This window comes from Thermobia domestica, chromosome 14 (genome assembly GCF_964235325.1).
Source record: "Thermobia domestica chromosome 14, izTheDome1.hap1.1, whole genome shotgun sequence".
NCBI classification, from domain to species: Eukaryota; Metazoa; Arthropoda; class Insecta; order Zygentoma; family Lepismatidae; genus Thermobia; species Thermobia domestica.
In genome coordinates, this window is record NC_137467.1 from 75114111 (window position 1) to 75134457 (window position 20347).

Sequence of the window (20347 nt, forward strand, 5' to 3'; positions counted from 1 at the left end):
TTCCAGAACGTTGGCAGAAGGTCGTCAATGCTGATGAGGACTAGTTTTGATCTTCCCGGTACGTCTTAGGTCACATGTCGATGTTCGAAGGTGTTGGGTAAAAAAGCGACAGAACTTTCTTGGTTACCTTTATAATATCGGTTTCATTTCAATTAGCGGCATCAACTTTAGGTTTACAAATAAATTCGTTCTCTTTATTTTGCTGAAAATTGCGAAATCGAGAGGAGATAAATTTTACAGAATTCTGTATGGCACGCCCTATAAGAAACGCCTGGAAGAGAAGGAAGAAAAAAAAGAGGAGCAAGACTTCCTGGGAACAATACAACACAGATCTTTTTGCCAAAAGAAAAATTCAGTTTCGAAATGACATTGGAAAGGATAAAAATGAAGAAAACAAATATGAAGATGGAGAGAACAAATCCAAGGAGACTATATGCCTTATTTGTGGAGAGACATTTGAAGAGGACTGGGTCCAATGTTACATCTGTCGTTGAGCTCACATTGCATGTGCTGATAGCGATACTGTGAATTATTTTGTATGTGAACACTGCAAACCATGACTGAGAACATATTCCTTAAGTAACTGAACTCGGTAAGTTTATCCTACTTACTGCTGTTATACAAAGAATTGTGTCCAGTACTGGGAACAGTTTTTTTTTTTTAATCATCTTTAAAGACACCTTTGGAAGTTCATAAATAACTCAGAAAAAAAGCAGACTTGAACTTCATTTTAGAGTATATCATTATTCATTTTATCCTTTATGTTTACTGTAAGTTCTGTTTTTATTCGCTGAGAGAATTTTGAGAAATAATGGAAAATGCTTAAGTTTCCGGCACTGGGGCAATCTCCCCTATTTTTCATCTTATCTTACTATCAGAAATCACCTCCCAAACATTGATTTGAAACGCCCTGTATAAAAGCAAATATTTACCTTTTTTATAGTTGATTTATCTATCCGAATTTTGGACTAAACTTAATATCTTAAGATACTACGCAAATACAGTTATTAACACACGAAAGGAAACACATACACACTCATACGAAAATATCAAGCATTATTGTTTAGATTGAACTACTTTTCAACCAACCTTCGTACCACTTGTATCATTATGTGTTCTAAATAAAATTTGTTTAGTGGTATTTGAAATTAATGTTCTCGTATTTCTTATTGTTATATATTTGTAAAATGTATGATAATATTCAAATCATTCAAAATAATCGTTAATGTCACACATGAAACGAAAACATGTTTTAGAACATAAATATTAGGAATATATAAGTACTACACGTCTCCGAATATTGTAATAAAGGTAGATATTAAATAAGCCATACAAGAAAGAGGGAATGCTGATCTCATGTGGTAAACATGTTTATATCTCCTAATGGGAATCATTATCATGTCTCATTATCGGAACGCAAAGGAGTTGAATTGATACACATTTGAACCATTAATCATTAAGTGAAGGAAAATTATCTTCTTTTGAAATAGCTGTATTTGTTACACAAGTGTTAAGAAATCTTGGAGGTTCAAGCTATGGAGGCTCTAATGGACGTCTAATTTCCATATATTAGTAAGTATTTGGATCAAAAGATCCAATATATTTCTATCAAAAATTTTCTTGTAGACCTTATATCTGGAGGACTAGGCCTTCATACAGTGTAGCCAAACCCAAGCTATCAGTTAACTCATTATGATGTCCTTATTTCGTTGAAAATCCGAAAACTCGATTTAGGGGCCGTTCAAAAATGTTGTGGTCACTGATCCAAAAACTAATTTTATTGGGCAACAAAAGTTTTCTTGTAGGCCTTCTATCGGGAGAACTACATGTAGTGTAGCCCAATCCAAACTGTCACTTAACTTAGTATGATGTTCTTATTCGATAGAAAATACGAAAACTCGATTTAGGGGCTGTTCCAAAAATTTTTATCTCCTGATCCAAAAACTAAATCTTGGACAAGATCGCAATCTTTTAATCCATTTTTGGTTTCCTTAATTTTCTTGTTTCATATCGAATTTTGAACAATAATGTGATTGATTTGTTACAATTTAATTTACTTTTTTATAGAACTTGTGCCGTACAATACATTTCTTTACTTTAGCGTATAATTGAAATTTCTTATACGTTACATATACAAAGAAATTTGTACAAATGAATTCAATGTCAGTTTGCCAAATCTCAATTCACATAAAGAAGTTTAAGTTGATTTAAAATATACTTCACGTTGTTTTAACCTTAGTATTCGTGGTGTAGGTGGTTCTCGCGGACAAAAGAATACGTAGTGATTAATATATCTTTAATATGATTTTTTCTCGTAAAACAAAATCACAGTAAATGCGTGTGAAATCGAACAATCAATCTAACTTTATGGATGTATTTTTTAAAGTTAAAATTAGTTACATTGTATTAGCAATACAAAAATAACATTTTAGAATAAAACACTGAGTGGGGAAAAAGTCAAAGTTATCTAAAGACTTAAAACTAAATTCCGCAGTATGAGGCCGCGGTGGCTCAATGGTGGATTCGCTGACTGGCTGTTGCCGGGAGTAGACGTTGACAGTTAAGCTCCGGGAATAGTGATTTGTATTTGCGAGCTTCGCCTTTCTTTCGACATTACTATAACTGAACAGGGTTTGCAAGTTTTGGTAGTGTTTTGTGGCTCCAGTGTTAGTGGTACCATGCAAGAACTTCGTAAGAATAGTGTAAAATTTGGTTTTGACAAAACCACACGCACGATACGCCCTAGCCCGGCTAAATTACATGCCTGGTTATGTGTATATTTTCCCAACATATTTGAGGATATCCAAGCTTTACAGCGGGGGGCGCGGTGGCTCAGTGGTAGAGCGTTCACCTCTGGTGCTTGGGGTCCCGGGTTCGATCCCAGCCCCCGCCAAGTGAACTTTGTGGTGGACAAACATCGTGCTCGTGGGTTTTCTCGGGGTTCTCCCACTTTCTTCATTCCACCATTTCACTCATCTCTCATCATCACCGGCTCCTTTAGCCTAACCGGCATAACCGTGGGACGTAAAACTCACAGATTTCATTTCATTTTTTCCAAGCTTTACAGCTCCATAACGAAGAGTATTGCATGTTTGTGCAATTCAAAAATAGTGATAGTTACGAAAAGTTTATGTCTAAGGCTCCAGACAAATTATCTTTTACCCATTTTGATCAATCTGTCAGCGATGTGTATATTATGGACGCACAAGTTAATCTCACGAGAGTTAAAATTATGGACTTGCCATTCGATTTTCCTAATGAAGAAGTGTCTCAGGTATTATGTAATTATGGTGAAATTAAAAGGGCAAATTTTTACTTTGACTCCAACTGTGACTTCAACCGATTCATGTGATCCGGTTCCCGGAGCAGTTTAGGAATCATTCCTAAACTGCTCCCGGAACCGGATCACATGAATCAATTACAATTACTAACACAGTGAAAGTAATGTACGATGTTAAGAATTATACTATAAGTACAAGGGCCACAATGTTACTATACGATGTTAAGAATTATACTATAAGTACAAGGGCCACAATGTTACTAAACATCAATTCAGGTGAAGCGGTGACTATGAATTTTGAGATCTAAATGGGGGGCTACCGCCCCCCAACCCCCCCGCTCAAGTACCATAAAAACATCCAAAATAATAATAAATAATCACACCACTACTATAAAGCTAAGATAAGAAGGGAAAAATTAAAAAAAAACACTCGTCTCTAATCATAAATCAGTGCATGACAAAGAAAAAAAAATTACATCTCAACAAGACAATAGGACAAGCAGCAGCAAACCAAATACTTTGCCTAATACTCAAATGCAAAACAAATCAAGAATAAAAATAATATGAATTAAAAAAAGAAAACACTCACCATTTCGCCATAGGAGAAATCTCATGAATAATGAACTCATAACTGCTGATTCCACACACGAAAAAATAAGATACCAAGAACACATGCACAATACTCAACATTACTGAAAAATGTTCCTTTCCGCACACACGTCGTTTTATTAAACCGAGCACACTTGCTATTATTACAAACAAGAAACCAATAAACGTCCACTTTTAGAATACGTCGAAAATATCTTCAGTTTAGACCACAACTATGATAGGTTTTCTCTAACTCAATTCAACCAATTCAATTACGCGCTCCCGCATGCCACAAACAGCAGCACACACATACATGCACACAGAACATGTGACTACTAACCAACTACCATATGACTACACAGACACCTAGTGGGAAAAATATGAACTAAGCCGTCACACCAAAGGCACGAACAGTTCTAACAAGTGACTCACGCACAAACAGTTCCAGGAAGTAACTGAACCTATAAGAACCGATTAAAGTCACAGTTGGAGTCAAAGTAAAGACTTATCATCAAAAGTATGGAGTATGAAGTCTGGAAAACTGTGTTTCCTACACGCCTTTATAATGGTAACAGGATTTTTTCGATGACGTTAAAAAAAACATATCCCTACTCGATTACATTTTGAAAAATTAAAGGCAATGTCTCCTATCCAGGACAGTTACAAACTTGCCACGCTTGTGGATCACTCGATCACCTGATTTCCACGTGTAAACAGCGGCGACGTCCTGCCCGGTCCACGCGGCTGGAAGGGGACACCCCTGTAATGACAGATATACGTCATGTTACAAAAACTACACGTCATGTACCCGAACGATCTGTGCCCTTGACATCCTCTGTTAGTGCTACAAATTCCGACGCTACGTCCCAACAAGTGTCAACACTGGTGTCTACTTCAGAAACTGATTTCCCCCAATTGCCATCAAATGACTCATCCGCTACCACAGTACCAGCTAAGCAACCTTCAGTTCCCACTGATTTGGATGATGGGGTACCATGCCCCCCCGAGGCCCCCAGGTACACCACCCTTATCTCTCGCTTCATATGCGACAGTAGTACTTCATGATCCAGCGACAGGTCTTCCTTCTGCTAAGCATGGCACGACCCAGGATATAGTGCTTCGTCCAGCTGTGCCTTTGCCCGCTGACGTGTTTAATTATGATACAACCTGTTTTTCGCCTATTTTATCAGTAAAACACGTGAAAAAACGTAAACCGAATATACGAGAAAGTGTGAGTGACCTCCAAACGCCTGACCTTGTGGAATAGCAACTGTGGTAAGACTTCACTGGTTTCCTTGTTTCGTCTCGTCATCACGAGTTGTATGCTGTTCTGGTGTTTTGCTTCTTGCTTGTGTTACTTGCGTTATGTGGGAAAGCTATGTCAATTTGGATTTTTTCTGATTGTGTATAGCAAAGATATTAACCTATTTTCGAGAAGTTCTTGGTTTTGTGTTTCCAATTCAGTGTTTGTGTGTGTGTGTGTGTGTGTGTGTGTGTTTATATATATGTATGTGGTCAACAATATGTATGGTGTTTCGCAGAGTTACTCAGTGTGTGTGCTGTTCTGCGGGCGAGGTACACTTACAGGTATGTGTCCTGGAGATTTTTACGGCCTTGTAAAGTACACATTTATCTTGTGGGTACGCTTTTTGTGTTTTACCTAATGAATGCTGGGGTCAACTCCCGTTCGTATTTAACTTTAAACATTAATTCTATAAGCAGCATATCGAATAAACAGCTATTAGCGCACTTCATAGCGCTTCACGATGCTGATATATATTGTTTGCAGGAGGTCAAGGATCCCGACCTATCCTTTGTGTCTAATTATACTGCTATTGTCAATATTGCGCCCCCATCATTGGGCACTGCTTTACTTGTGAAACGAGGCCTCCAAGCTACGCATATCCAACTATCCTCGTCAGGGCGGGCCATTCGATGTGTTATTGATGGTATATGTATTTTGGCTGTCTACGGCCTCTCAGGGACAAATCAGCGTATGGCCCGCGAACGTTTTTATCGCGAAGAAGTTGTTGACCTGCTACCTATTACACGATATCCAATTTTGTTTCTTGGAGACATGAATTGTCACATGTTTCCTCAAGATACGAGCGGTGAATATCACCCATCTCCAGCTTTTCATCGTTTTATTACACATTTGGGCTTAAAAGACATTTGGCTTAGTTTTCATAAAAATCACACTTTTACTTTCAAATCAGCCCAAGTGGGCTCACGCTTGGACCGCTGCTATCTCCCGGCAAGCCTCCTAAGCAGAGTATTTGATATACAGCAATATGCGGCTTACTTTACAGACCATACAGGTATTAAGCTGGTCTTACGCTTTCCGACGCAACTTCCCAAATTGTACGGTCGTGGTTATTGGAAATTAAACAATCAACTTTTAACCATCGACCACGTCCGGTGTTTATTTCATGCTAGTTGGACACGATGGCTACGAGCTCGTACGATCTATCCTAATATTAACATGTGGTGATGTCGCTACATTAAACCCCAAATTCGAACTTTCTTTCAAGGCATGGGGAAATTACATCGCCAAAACTATCGCGAGATGCACGAATTCTTATACAGTGTCCTATACGAACTGTGGAACCAACCAAGTAGCGTTTCCAATATGGCGGCGATCATGCGTGTTAAGCATCAATTGAAACAGCTGCAACATACTCAATCGCTGAGCGTTTACATTGACGACGGGACGGCAGATAGACTTGTTTCTGAACCTTCGTCTTTGTATCATTATGTTAAACGCCTAAATCGCCAACATCAGTTTATCTCTCATGTGTCCACTTCGGATGCGCAACAGCTCACTATCAAAGACGCCTTGTACGAGCATTTTCAGGAATATTACACGTCATTGTACGCATTACCCGACATTAACACAGTACCTCCCCCTTTCCTTACCAAGATCCCATCGTGCCTATCCGAACAAGAGTGCACTTCCTTACTTGCGCCCATCACTCTTTCCGAAATCGAGACAACCCTCTCCCAAGTTAAACGGAGTACATCTCCGGGCAGAGACGGGATCGGGTACCGCTTTTACTCCAGTTTTTTTCCACTAGTCGGTCCAATACTCTGTGAATTATTTAATTTTCTGTTGCAAGGTGGACAGGTCTATCAACATGCAGGCATTATCATTCTACTACCCAAAGGCGGCAATGCGACAAGCGTGGCGGACTATCGCCCGATCACACTTCTAAACACAGATTACAAACTTTTTACTAAGCTTTTAGCCAATCGTATTAAGCAAGTTATCCTTCCGTACATCTGCCCCGCTCAAACGGCTTTACACCCCTCCCACAATATTCATACCGCACTTGCGACCATTCGCGACTTCCTTGCTTATGCCCAATTTCAATCTCTTCCCGTAGGAGTTCTTGCATGCGATTTTCGGAAAGCCTTTGACACCCTAAACCACTCTTATTTGTTTGAAGTCTTACAACAGTATCACTTCCCTCCTCAGATACTTACCGTTCTGCACCAGCTTTATCACAATGCTACTTCCCAGTTACAACTTAATGGCCATCTTCTTTCCCCTTTTGGGATTCATAAAGGTGTCAGGCAAGGTTGCGCGCTCTCGGGAATATTGTTCTGCCTTGCACTAGATCCTCTCCTTCATCATTTCCAGCACCCCTCTACATCGGCTCTTCACAGCTTCAAGCAATTGACAGCCATTTCGTATATGGATGATCTAACGTTCCTCTGTGCTACCACTGCTCAACTTGTCTCAGCGTTACGAAAAGTCGAAGACTTTTCCCTAGCGAGCGGTTTGCAACTTAACCTACACAAAACAACTCTTCTGACGGTCAATAACTTTCAGACCTTGCTTCCCAGGGACGTCTTAACCTCTCTGACCTGCACGACAGACTTCCTCATTTTAGGCGTCCGATTTCAAGCCGTATGCCGCTCGTCTTACGACCATATTTGGCAGCCATTACTCCAGGTGCTGCGTATGAATTTATCATTGTGCCGCTCAAGAACTTTCACTCTAGCTCAACGCATTCACTATCTGAATATTTACATTAGTTCCAAACTCTGGTTCCTAGCGCGTCTTTTTCCACTGCCCGATAAATATGCGCGCCAAATTGAGTCATTATTTGGTTGGTTCATATGGAAAGGCTACATGTTCCGCGTGCAACGACGCGTTTTATATCTTCCGACTGCGCGTGGCGGTTTAAATCTCATCAGTGTGCGTCACAAATGTCGAGCTCTTTACATGCTCACCGCCCTACATCATTTGGAACATGCCTCCTCTCACACTGTGCAATGGTTCCAATGCTGGGTAGATCGCCTTTGGCCAGGAAACAATCCTGCCCATGTTCGTTTTCCTGAATCGTGTCCAACATACATCTTACAGGTCATCCTGGCCTGGTCGATGGTTCCGAGTGACAACCCTTCCCAGGCTTGGACTCCTAAATCTCTCTATATCACACTGTTGCAATCTGAATTGATAAATGTCACTCCCCTATGTGAAGTCAGAGAATCGCACCACAATTGGCCTGCTATTTGGCGTACTATTCAAGCGCCGTATCTTACATCCCCAATGAGAGAAGCCTGGTATCGTTTAGTAAATAACTTGACTGTCACAAAAACCAGACTGTTACAGATTGGTAGGAGTGCGTCCGACATATGTGACTTTTGTCCGCAGGTGGACACTTTAGAACACCGATATACACAATGCACGGCTACGCGACCTGCGTGGCAAACTCTGTGTTCCTTTCTTGGGTTAATTTGTCGCGGTTCAGGGAGATGTTTCACCTTTGATCTCCTTTTATTTCCGGAATTTCAGTGGTTCCCGCCTACCAAACAACGAGCAGTTACCTGGCTCATCTGCTCTACTATTTTATTTATAGACAACTACCGACCTTTCTGTGACTGACATCTATACCTGACATACTTGAACCGAGTTCGGAAAAAACAGTTTACTCACCTAGACGAGCAAAGATTGTTCGCTCGATTTCTCCAGGTGACTCTCGATTTCTCCAGGTGACTCTCGATGTTTATTCTTAAGCTGCAATGTTGTTTGTTTTGTATTTCTCCTTGCACATATGTTTTAGGTGTTCATATTAGTCTTTAGATTTAAGCCTATCCATATAAATATGTCTCTATATATGTCTCTCACGCAACTATAGCACAGAATGTATTCTAAAAAAAATGGTAGAGCGTTCAGCTCTGGTGCATGAGGTTCTGGGTTCGATCTCAGCTCGCGCCAAGTGAGCTTTGTGGTGAACAAACACCGTGTGCGTGGGTTTTCTCAGGGTTCTCCCGTTTCCTCCCATTTTATTCATTTCACCATTTCATTCATTTCTCACCATCACCGTCTCCTTTAGCCTAGCCGGCATAATCGTAAGACGTAAAACTGAAAGATTTCATTAACCATGTTTGAAAAGGATTTTTGTTAGTGCGCATGGTAGATGCAAGCATTACCAAAAGCACAGCGACAACAGAGACTTGAAGTGTAACAGTTAGGTGTGTATACCGAAAGTAGATTATATTAAATTATATTAGATTATATTGTATTAAACTGAAAGCAAAATGCCCTACTCGATTAACTCTCTGGTTAGAGATGCGCACAAGGCAAGATTTGAAGCTGTCTCGTCTCGAAAATGTGCTCTAAAAGTGATGTTTCGACTCGAAAAATGTATATTTCTCTATTGGAAGAGCTGTGTCTTGACTCGAATTTTGTCTGAAAAATTCTGTCTTGCCTCGTTTCTTGCGCAGTCTTATCTCTGGTATTTCCCTATTTCAGTTGCTTTTCATCCTTTTATCTCCCGTATTTCTGATTTATAGACTCCCCCTGTGTATACAACGATAATCATTAATCGTGAAGAGAACACAATGGGTCAGTGACAGAACACTCTCCTCTGATGGGAGGGGCTTCTGGTTCGATCTCCGGCCACGCGAGTTCCTGGTGGCATCATCATGACCGTAGGTTTTCACTTTTCCTCCCAAATTCTTTATGTGCAAATTGTTTATAATCATTCATGGTCATTAATCATCCATCTTTTTTTAGACTAAAGAGCATAATCACGGGACATCTAACGAGAAATGTCGTTCAAATTTATTGAAATAATGTCAGCTCTCATTGTATAAATTTACTAGTTTATCTTCTAGAAAATATATAATTAAAATTTCATTTTTTTTTCAAATATTTTTACATATTTTCATAATATATTGATTTTTACAATTTCTTATTTTCAACGAACTTAAAATGTTCATTATTAAATTCTCTACGTCTGTGTGTATGTGTGTGTCTGTCTGTCTGTCTATCTGTCTGTTATTTGCGATTTCTTTCACTTTTGCGTCCTCCATTCGATAGAACATAAAAAACTATCTGAGAAAGTGATGGAATGTTTCACGTCATTTTTACCGTTCCCGAGATATTGGCCAAAAAATGGCCGATTTCGAGAGATTTAAGGAGCCTAATCTCGGGAACAAGAAGTTATAGAGAGATGATATTGGTGTTGATCAATACCTAAGAGGATGGTAAATATTTTGGTACCAAATAGTAACCGGTGGCCACTGTCCAACTGGCCACTAGTTTGGCCAGTGGCCACTAGTTAATATCGGTACCAATATGTTTACCATCCTCTTAGGTATTGATTAACAACAATATCATCTCTCTATGACTTGCCGTTCCCGAGATATTGGCCAAAAAATAGTTCCGATTTCAAGAGATTTAAGGAACCATATCTCGGGAATCGTAAGTCATAAAGAGATCACATTGCTCTTGATTAATACCTAAGGGCATGGTGAACATTTTGATACCAAATAGTAACCGGTGGTTACTGGCCAACTGGCCACTATTCCCCAGATATTGGCCAAAAACGTTCGAATTTCGGTAGATTTAAGGAGCCATATCTCGGGAACCGTAAGTCATAGAGGTATGATATTTTGCGAATTTTTGCGAGAAACAGAAGAACGTATGGATAAAACTATTTACTTTTACATCTAGGAGCAATCACTGTTATCCTTCTCACTCCATCTCTCCATTCTTTTTAGGTTCTTTCTGGCAATGATCTTGTTTCATCATACTTTGCCTCTCTTTAGGTATTACTTTAATTTGACACTACTTGCTTGATTTAATACTTGCCAATATTTGACATGCGTATGAGGTGATAAACTGTTCTCGAACAATGTTTTAATCGAATCACAAAACCAAACGTAGAAACAATAGTAGAGGTGATGAGATTCCAATTCTCATCTCCCACATAGGAACTCGGTATGCTAACCACTTGATTATGCCGCAAAATAGTAATCATAATTGAGATGCATACATTTTAATCACGCTCCGCCATAGGAGCTAAATACACGGTTCTGATTTTTTCAAATTATCCATTTCTCGCCACGTAGCGTACATATAGGACAAATGAAACATTTACTGGTGTTGGTTCTCGTGGCCGAGCATGCTAGTGAATGTGCTAATGAAAATTTCTTTTGGTGTGGGTTCAAACCCGGCCCAAGGAAAGTTTTTTATTTTTTTTTTAATTTTCATAACACTTTTATCGTTAAAATAAAATTAAAGTAACACTCATTTGTCTTTGTACGTAATATATACCATAATGAATAAATTGTGATTTTCCATCACTTACCGAGCTTTCTGTGATAGCCCTTATGAACAATGACGTTATAAACCAACAGAAGAGGGGGAAAGTTAAGCATACGCTTCCTTGCCAACTTTATTTGTTTAAAGAAAAGTGATTTACTTACGTTACAAAACATAGCTGAGCGAGCGTCAGAAAGCGAAGGGGATTAGAAGCCATGCAGAGCTCGTTTTATTCCACCTCCCCCCTCATGATAATATCACGTGACATTACGTCACACTCGGGTGGTGCAACTTCGATGTAAAACTAACCTCAACCATGTTCTTGTGTCCAACTTAATAAAACTGAAAAAAGAGGAAGGGCCGTTGCCATAGAAACCACCGTTTCCATAACAACGAATCCCGTCACGGCTCGTCAATCTAAAACTGATTGAGGGAAGAAAGAATCTGCAACAAATGTGATGCACGGAATAAGTCGTGAGTGGGAACCCTTCACCCCTGGTGGGGATATTCATGAAGCTATCAGCTTATGTCTAATTATATTGGAATATAATATCCATTCCTTAATTTCGAACATACTAGGTTCGATCGAAACGAGAAAACTTTTTATCGGACTTCTAAAGAAAAGAAAATAAAATAAATAAATACATGACCGTGTTTATTACATATAGAATTCCCAGTCACGACCTCCTTTTCAGTTTTATTAAAAATAGAAGAAGAAGATGAAGAAAGGAAAAGGAAGATAGAAGAGGAAAGAGGTAAAGTAAGAAGGTGATAAAGAGGAAACCGTTACTGGATATTTCGAGAAATATGGTAAAGGAAAGTGAATAATTATCGAATTGGGATCATTTCCAATAGCTATTGGGTGAATATTTGGTATTAAGGTAATCAAAGGTAGACACATGTTAACCCATACATCCCCGACCTAGATCCATTTAACCCCAACTACCGAATTATCCCAATCTAGCTCTGAGATAGATGAGAAAGTTCAATTTTACCGTTTATTCAATATTTCCAGAAGTTCTAGACTAATATCCAATATTTGAAAAATGAACGACGAAGTTGATGGCATGTTAGAATCGACCACAGAGGGAAAAAAAAATCAGAGTATCACATATTTGTCGAAGATTTTGACTTTCACAGTTCTCCCATGATGATCATTTGTTCAGGCTACTTCGGTCCTTTTTACTTCCTTCATAGAGCCAACTTAAATTAAGTTAGTATTGACATTCAATGACTTTAATTGCCAACTACCATTAATTATAATAAGTCACACATATATGTCAAAATAATTGGTGCACTTAATACTAAACCTACATTTCACTCGCACACACATTCATACAGGACAATGTATACTTCAGGTTGTATTTAGTTGAATTAAACTAACCTAACTACATTTCTATAGACATTTATTACATTTCAATAAAAGAAAACTTAGTTTGACATAACAGGAAAAATTTTATACATGAAAAGAATGTTTCATAAGCATGCACAGAAATTCGCTACTTTCAACAAGATCAAATAACACATTTCTCTTTCTAGATATATTAAAAGTTGGATTACATGAAAAAAAAATTCGACAAAAGACGAAAGACAAAAATAAAGGAAAAAAAAAAGAAAATTCAAAGGTCAATATATTTAAGATTCAGTGCAATGAATACATATCATTGCGGGAAAAAAAATATAATTGGTTAATCATTCTAAAAAAAAACACTTTAGTAGCATTTTATTGAGTCTCTGTCCCAAGAGGAGACATTTCGACAATTTTATGAGTCTTTGTTCTCACGTCGATAATAACTCCTTTTTCAACTCTCTTTACGCACTGTGATTTGTGTCCATGAGAGTATTTAATCGTTTTTTGTTTTAACTATAGACAAATAGTTGCTTCATATCACATATATATTTATATTTCTCATTTCGTCACTTGACGCACTTGATATAAAATTTCAAAGTTTATCAAGATTAAAGAAAAATTATCGAATCCAGTCACAGACATTGGGAACATATTTCCATATTCCTGTATTCACACTACTAAATTATTAACCTAATTTCAGTTCGTTGAATTTAAGATCACTAATTTTTTTCTAGTATAGATCGTGTAGTCAAAAGATTTCTAGTCACTGAATAGTTAGGTTTCCGATCGTAGGGGAAAGATTCGTTTCATAGTTTACTGATAGAAGATTCGTTGGTGGGGCGCACTGTTTCGTAGCTTACTGATTTCACTATGATCTCGCAAATAAATTTGGATAAGGATTAGGGTTATTTTTACTTTTCTTACGACCTGCTACTTGTTTTATTTACATGCAGTATTTAACATGATATTCAACTTTAATAGTTACAAACATCAATAACAACTCAACAAAATGTAATTTATTACAATTTACGCGGTAATACTATATATCACAAAGAGTTGGTTAATATCGGGTGTCAAAAATCTATGGCAACCTAAAACAACCAGGGTAAATACCGAGCCCTTTACATACATACTAGTATATATATATATATTTATATTAGTCAATATAATAAATTTCATTTTAATATCCATTGTAGTATTTCGTCGACATTTAATATCTACATAACCTTTTTATATTCGATAAGTATTCATATTTTATTGGCTCAAAAACAAAACAAAAACCCTGACTAACAAAAATTATTATTTTTTTTTATAAGGTTGCGACATTGAACTTTATATGTATAAACCCGATAATCAATAATCATTCTCAATTTACTAAAGAACCGCGTATATAAAAAAAAAGTTGGTGTTATTTAGTAAGTTGACATAAGAGGTGGAAATACAACAAATAGAGCAGGCACGTAACTTTTAAAACTATGTAAGTACATATATAGATGTATATACAAAAAAAAATCAATGTTATTCGAAACTAGTGGGCCCAAACTATTAATACATACACACTATATGACCAATCAATAGAAATAAAACCAGAAATCAGTCGTCAATGGGTATAATTTGTATGATCAATGAATAACAAATGTTTCTAGGAATCTGAAAGCATAGTGTACCTTCTCGTCAGTTTCTCTCGTGGTGGATTAAATATCGCGAAAATGGTCCTGAGATGTGCTGCAATACCTCCACGAATTGCATCCCTCGATGTCTCAGTTAGTACATACGATCGAAATAAGTGATATAAATATTGTACATTTTCATGAGTTTCAGAAACCGGGGGGGGGGAGGTTGAAAAATTTGAAAAAAAAAATCTCGAAGTAATGAAGACAGAGAGAGAGATAGAGAAGAAGGAAGACGAAGAATAAGGGCGCCAAAGACTTAAGTGGGAAATAACTAACGCTACAAAGATAAAAGTCGAACTTCGCTCTCAACAAAATCCATAGCCAAAATATTCTTAACATGCCAAAAGGGTGGTCTACTCAAATACGTAGACTCAAGGAGCGCCCTGCTGCCAAGGATGCAAGTTCTGTGTCCATCAGATCCCAATCCCACAAGAGTTTGGTTGTAAGATTGAAATCCGATCTCCGTATCCGGCCCAAACCAGCAGGGTCCCGAAAATCCTCCGGAAGGTTAGAGACGGCGTTAATTTAGAATTTCAAAAGAAAAAAAATCATCCGACCTCTTGGAAACTAGAAGATTCCAGAATAGTAATGAAATTAGAGTAATAGCTAAGATATCCCTAATTAGAATTTGCCAAAATAAAAAAAAAATTTAAATAAACTGAATTTTGGATCGGTGATTTCTATTGCCAAACTTCACCGATGGCTACCCTGCGCAGACACGCCACAGTCTGGGACGTCGTTAATTTCCCTCATCTAATTAAACTAAGAAAAGACATGAAAATACTTAAGGGGACTAGGGGTCGACGTCCGGGTACGCTAATGACATAAATATTAATTTAGTAGCAGTTGATTTAATCGGATAGTCCGAACTGAGTTATATGAACACTGCACAATAAATAAATAAGGTAAGCAACGGAAGAAAAAAAATCTCGGAGAGGCAATGAATGTTAAAGGTACAAATGACCGAAACCTGTACTTTTCGATGATCACAGGAAATAGCAGTTGGTTTTCTTAATTATCATTTCTGTCAACCTTTAGAAGTAATTCCCACATGATGCTACCCTATCTATTGAAAGGCTTAAGATCCGGGGCTGTTATTATGAGGTACTTAAATGCGAAGTAACACACAATTCCCAACTACAATTTACTATTCAAGTAGCAAACTCGGTTGGATGAATGTACCGGTGTAGAAGTCAAAACGCGAGAGATTTTTTTTTTCTTTTTTTTAGTAAACGTATTCATATTTTCACTATATAACATACACTAGGCCTATCCATTTAAATATAGGTGTCATCATCTCATTCATATTTTATATCATATTATTAATATATCATTACATTCATTCATTATCTACTAATTTTCGCGCGAAGTAATATTTTACAGACACCCTATTTCATACATTTTACACGCAGGCCATACACATATTTACATTACACAGTAATAAATATATATAATTATCACAATCTATCACGCTCAAACTACTACACGATAACATTCATCGAACCACGTACTCTTTGTTTCGAAGCACCCAAATTGTATTTACTTCGCAGTTTTTAAAAAAAAATCATACGTGTATTCACTGAAAGTTAAATTGTCAACGATTAATCTATTTCCAATCTATATATATAAAAGAGAACGCACAAAATCCTTTGTCCGCTCATCACGCTAATACGGGTGAACCGATTTCTTTCATTTTTGGGGGGTTGTTAGGATTTGGACCCTAGATGGTTTTTATCATATCACTTTAATTTTCAATTAGCAGTGTCTTGAGATAATTGACCAATCAGGTGTTCATACGTAGAAAAAATCCTTTGTCCGCTCATCACGCTAATACGGTTGAACCGATTTCTTTCATTTTTGGGGGGTTGTTAGGATTTGGACCCTAGATGTTTTTTATCATATCACTTTAATTTTCAATTACCAGTGTCTTGAGATAATTGACCATTCAGGTGTCCATACGTACAAATCCTTTGTTATTAGTTCATCATATAAAAATAAACGTACTTATATGCAACCCGCATGACCCTGTGACTCGGCGGGTTAACATAAATGACAGGCGCTATAAATCACTTGAAAGCGAAAAAGTAAAAATTATCTAAGTAACAAAGTTTATTGCGTTCCGGGATGACCGCAGCGAAGCGGGGCGGGTTGGGGTGACCGCAGGGAAGCAGGGCGGGTTAACATAAATGACAGGCGATATAATGTTAACATTAGTGCAATCTTCTATGGTTTTTATCATATCACTTGAAAGCGAAAAAGTAAAAATTATCTAAGTAACAAAGTTTATTGCGTTCCGGGGTGACCGCAGCGAAGCGGGGTGAACGCTGCTAGTTTGCTGATAAAACTAAAGCAACAATGGAATTTTCTACAGCCACGGGAAAAGAGAATTTAATACTACATTTTGAAACAAACAGTAACAGCATATGGGCTTTACTTCTATTAAGAAAATAGGTATTCTTTATTTCAGTAGATATTTCAGTTACTACTGGACCTAGCAAGCTGAAATTTTCAGTACAGTAAGATCTCATGCTATCTTATATGAATGTATACTCATCTGAACCGAAAACCATGTCCACGGGATGTAATTTAGAAATAAATGGCCAAAATCAAACAATCTAGATCACTAAGTCATGCGATGTCGTAATGTCAACAAACAATTGATTAGCGAAACCGGACGCAATGGCGCTGTAGTGGAGGCATAATTTACCGTGTACTGAAATATATACTTGTACTCATTAATCAGAAATTTAATATTTACTTCGGTTTAGTATACTTCGAGTTAGACAAATGGTACTAACTTAACGCATATTTATACACTGTCCTAACCGAAAATTCACACACTCACACAAAACTACTAACTACATACACCACTGTTAGTACTATACATAAAGACAACTAACTAAACCAAACATGCACCATTTAGTTACATGCATGTTGACGAAAAATACTCCCTTGTTGGTATATACAGTCGGCTCTATTAAACTTAAAGGGGGGGCAAAATGAGAAAGGTAACCCTAGGTCCAATTGACCTGACCAATTGTTTACATAATTATTGCCAAAGATTGATGCCCTGGGGGCACCTTAACGAGGTTTATTGAGGGACCCTTCCCCTGAGAGGGGAAAAGGCCCTAAAACAAATAATAACTAACCCATCCCCCCGCTAGAATTGGTTCAATTTGGAAAAGGGGATAGGAGCCCTTTTACGCTAACTTAAGCTGCCATTATGATTATTTACATTACAACTATCAAACCTACTACGTACATGCAATTACTAAATAAATAATAAAAAATCACATCTACCTAATACACGAACAACATGCACTAAACAGGTCGTAATTTCCCTAATCCCTAATTGAATTTGAAATAAAAAAAAAGTAAAGTCACTCTTTCACTCTGTCTATTCTAGATAGGCAGCAAACATGGCTTCCTAGTAAACAGAACTGGATGTTTCACTAACTTATTGTTTCTTTACGAAAAATGTAGATTTTTTCCCTGTTTTTGGGGCTCCTACACAGCCTTCAATGTTCAACTATGAAATTAAATCAGATTTTTACCTGAATTCTATTAAAATCCTAGTCCTTTTACCGCAGATATGTAGGCGAAATTATAAGCTGCGCCTCGTAAGGTGTCTTCGATTATTCTGATAACATTGCGCCGAAAAAGCCAGAGGTAGGAGAATTCCTCCAATCAGAACGAAAACTTCAGCCGCGGAAATTACAAAGCAAATAGAAATTTGGCAAATCCAGATATAACCGGATCTGAAAGTGACTATGGACTAGTGAGAGGGGGTGAGGGAAAAGATTAGGTACCTGGCCAAAATCTACATTGGTCTGAAATTAAGAAAATTTATATCCAATGACAGAACTATGTTTCGGTATGACGTCAGAATGGTAAACCTTGTAACTATTCGACTTATATATCCGAAAATGGGATTTACACTTAATCAAAATATAAATAAAATATATTATTCAGTGGGAATATGGTTACTAATGAAACCTTTCGATTCATTATATTTAATTCGAAGTAAAGAGAGTAAATAAATTGTGTAACTAAACCGAAATTGAATAAAAAAAAAATTACTAGGTACAGGGTGCGTAAAAAAAAAAGTTGCCATTACTTTCAACTGTAATGGTACATTACAGTTTTCCCCGGCCCATTAACAAAATTTTGTTAGAATAACAAAATTTTGCTAATTGGGAATACTAACTACTGATGCTTGTTAAATTAACACACTCATTCATCCCATTCAAACGTTACCAGTCTCACTAGGACAGTATATTATATCTACTTGGGGTATTGCGCGAGTAATTCACTACGTTTATCTTCTGTACAATTGAAAATCTTTAAATTTCGAAAATTGTGAGTTCCGATACTTTTTTTTTTCAGTAGTGTTCATATAGCAATAGAGCGGACAGAAGTTCTAACTGAGAAATCGACAGAGACAATTCGTAAGGCTTCACTCGCCGACTAGCATATCAGATGACATTAGGATCTAGTTTCCCGACTATCACTGCCATTTAATATTGTTCTAGGCTCACCGTTACCACGCACTTGCGAAGGGACTGAATTCTGGGGTCGATTTACATTATTGTTACTATTATTGTTATTATTATTGCCCTGACTATTACCGTTCTCCCTTCTTCCGTACGTCCTGTTAAAATTCCTCCTGGTGTTATCGCCCCTGTCCGGGTTCGATGCCATGTTGGTACGGTCATAGGGACGATAACTCCGGCGATTGTTGAACATGGGCTGATTCCTAAATAGTCGCCGGCCATTATTGTTGTTTTCTGAGCCGTACCCACTAGGATAACGAGATCCAGCTTGGGTATAACTCAGGAAATCTGTCTGGCAACTTGCCGTTACCTTCGTCTTCGTCGGTTTTAGAATCTTTGCCTGTCGGGCGAAGTATCGTTTTGGTGGACCACCAACTTCCTTGCCGCACAAGGCAGCTAAACGTGAGGTGACTTCTCGCACCGTTTGGCACAAGTGGGACGCTATGGCCCGGGACTCATCGGGTGGAAGAGCGTTAACTATAATATCTACCAGTTCGGCCTGAGAGGGATGTTCAGCTATCTGATAATATAGTTCGATGATTTTCCAAGCATAGTCCAAGAGGGACCCATACTTGGAGCGATCATACCGGAGTGATTGTAAGTTTCTCTTTTGGAGCCGCTCGATGTGCTCATTACAATACTCTTCTTTGAAAAGAATCAAAAAATCACTGAACGTCCGGATTTGGTATTTAACAGAGGCAAACCATGCGCCCGAAGCGGCGATCAAACATTTTTCAACTATCTGTAGGCGTTCCCCATCAGTAAGTTTGTACATGTCTAGATATTGCTGCAGTCTCCGCAGGAAAACTCGAGGTAACCCGTTAGCAATGTTCCCATCGAAAGTGGGAAAACGTTCAATATCCCGGAGGGAAACTTTAGAGCTCATACTATACGGGGCAGGAAAAGAATCTATTGGAATCAACGCGTTATCCTGAGCGGTTGGGGTTGTCACCGGATTTGCCACCGACGGAGTGGTCACCGAACTGAACGCTCCCATATGACCAAGAGAGGTTTTATAATTAGTGTTGACCATGTAAGGTTCGAACTTAGGACCCACCACGGCAGTAACCGACGGTCCGGCACATCTCCTTTCCCCTCCTGGCAGCACGCTGTAAGATTGTACCATTCCAAAGGTAGAGTGAGCATTTACGCTAGTGACTGTTGTAGTCACAACACTCGACTGCATCGGTACATCGAAATTACTCAACCATGATTTCGAGGTTGGCTGATGCGGGGGGCAATACATTGCTGTGTCCCGTGCATCAGGCAACACTTGACTCTTTCCCGGTTGGACGTTACTTGTTTCTGGGAAAATTTTCCCTGGAGAATCGCCATCAGGAAAAG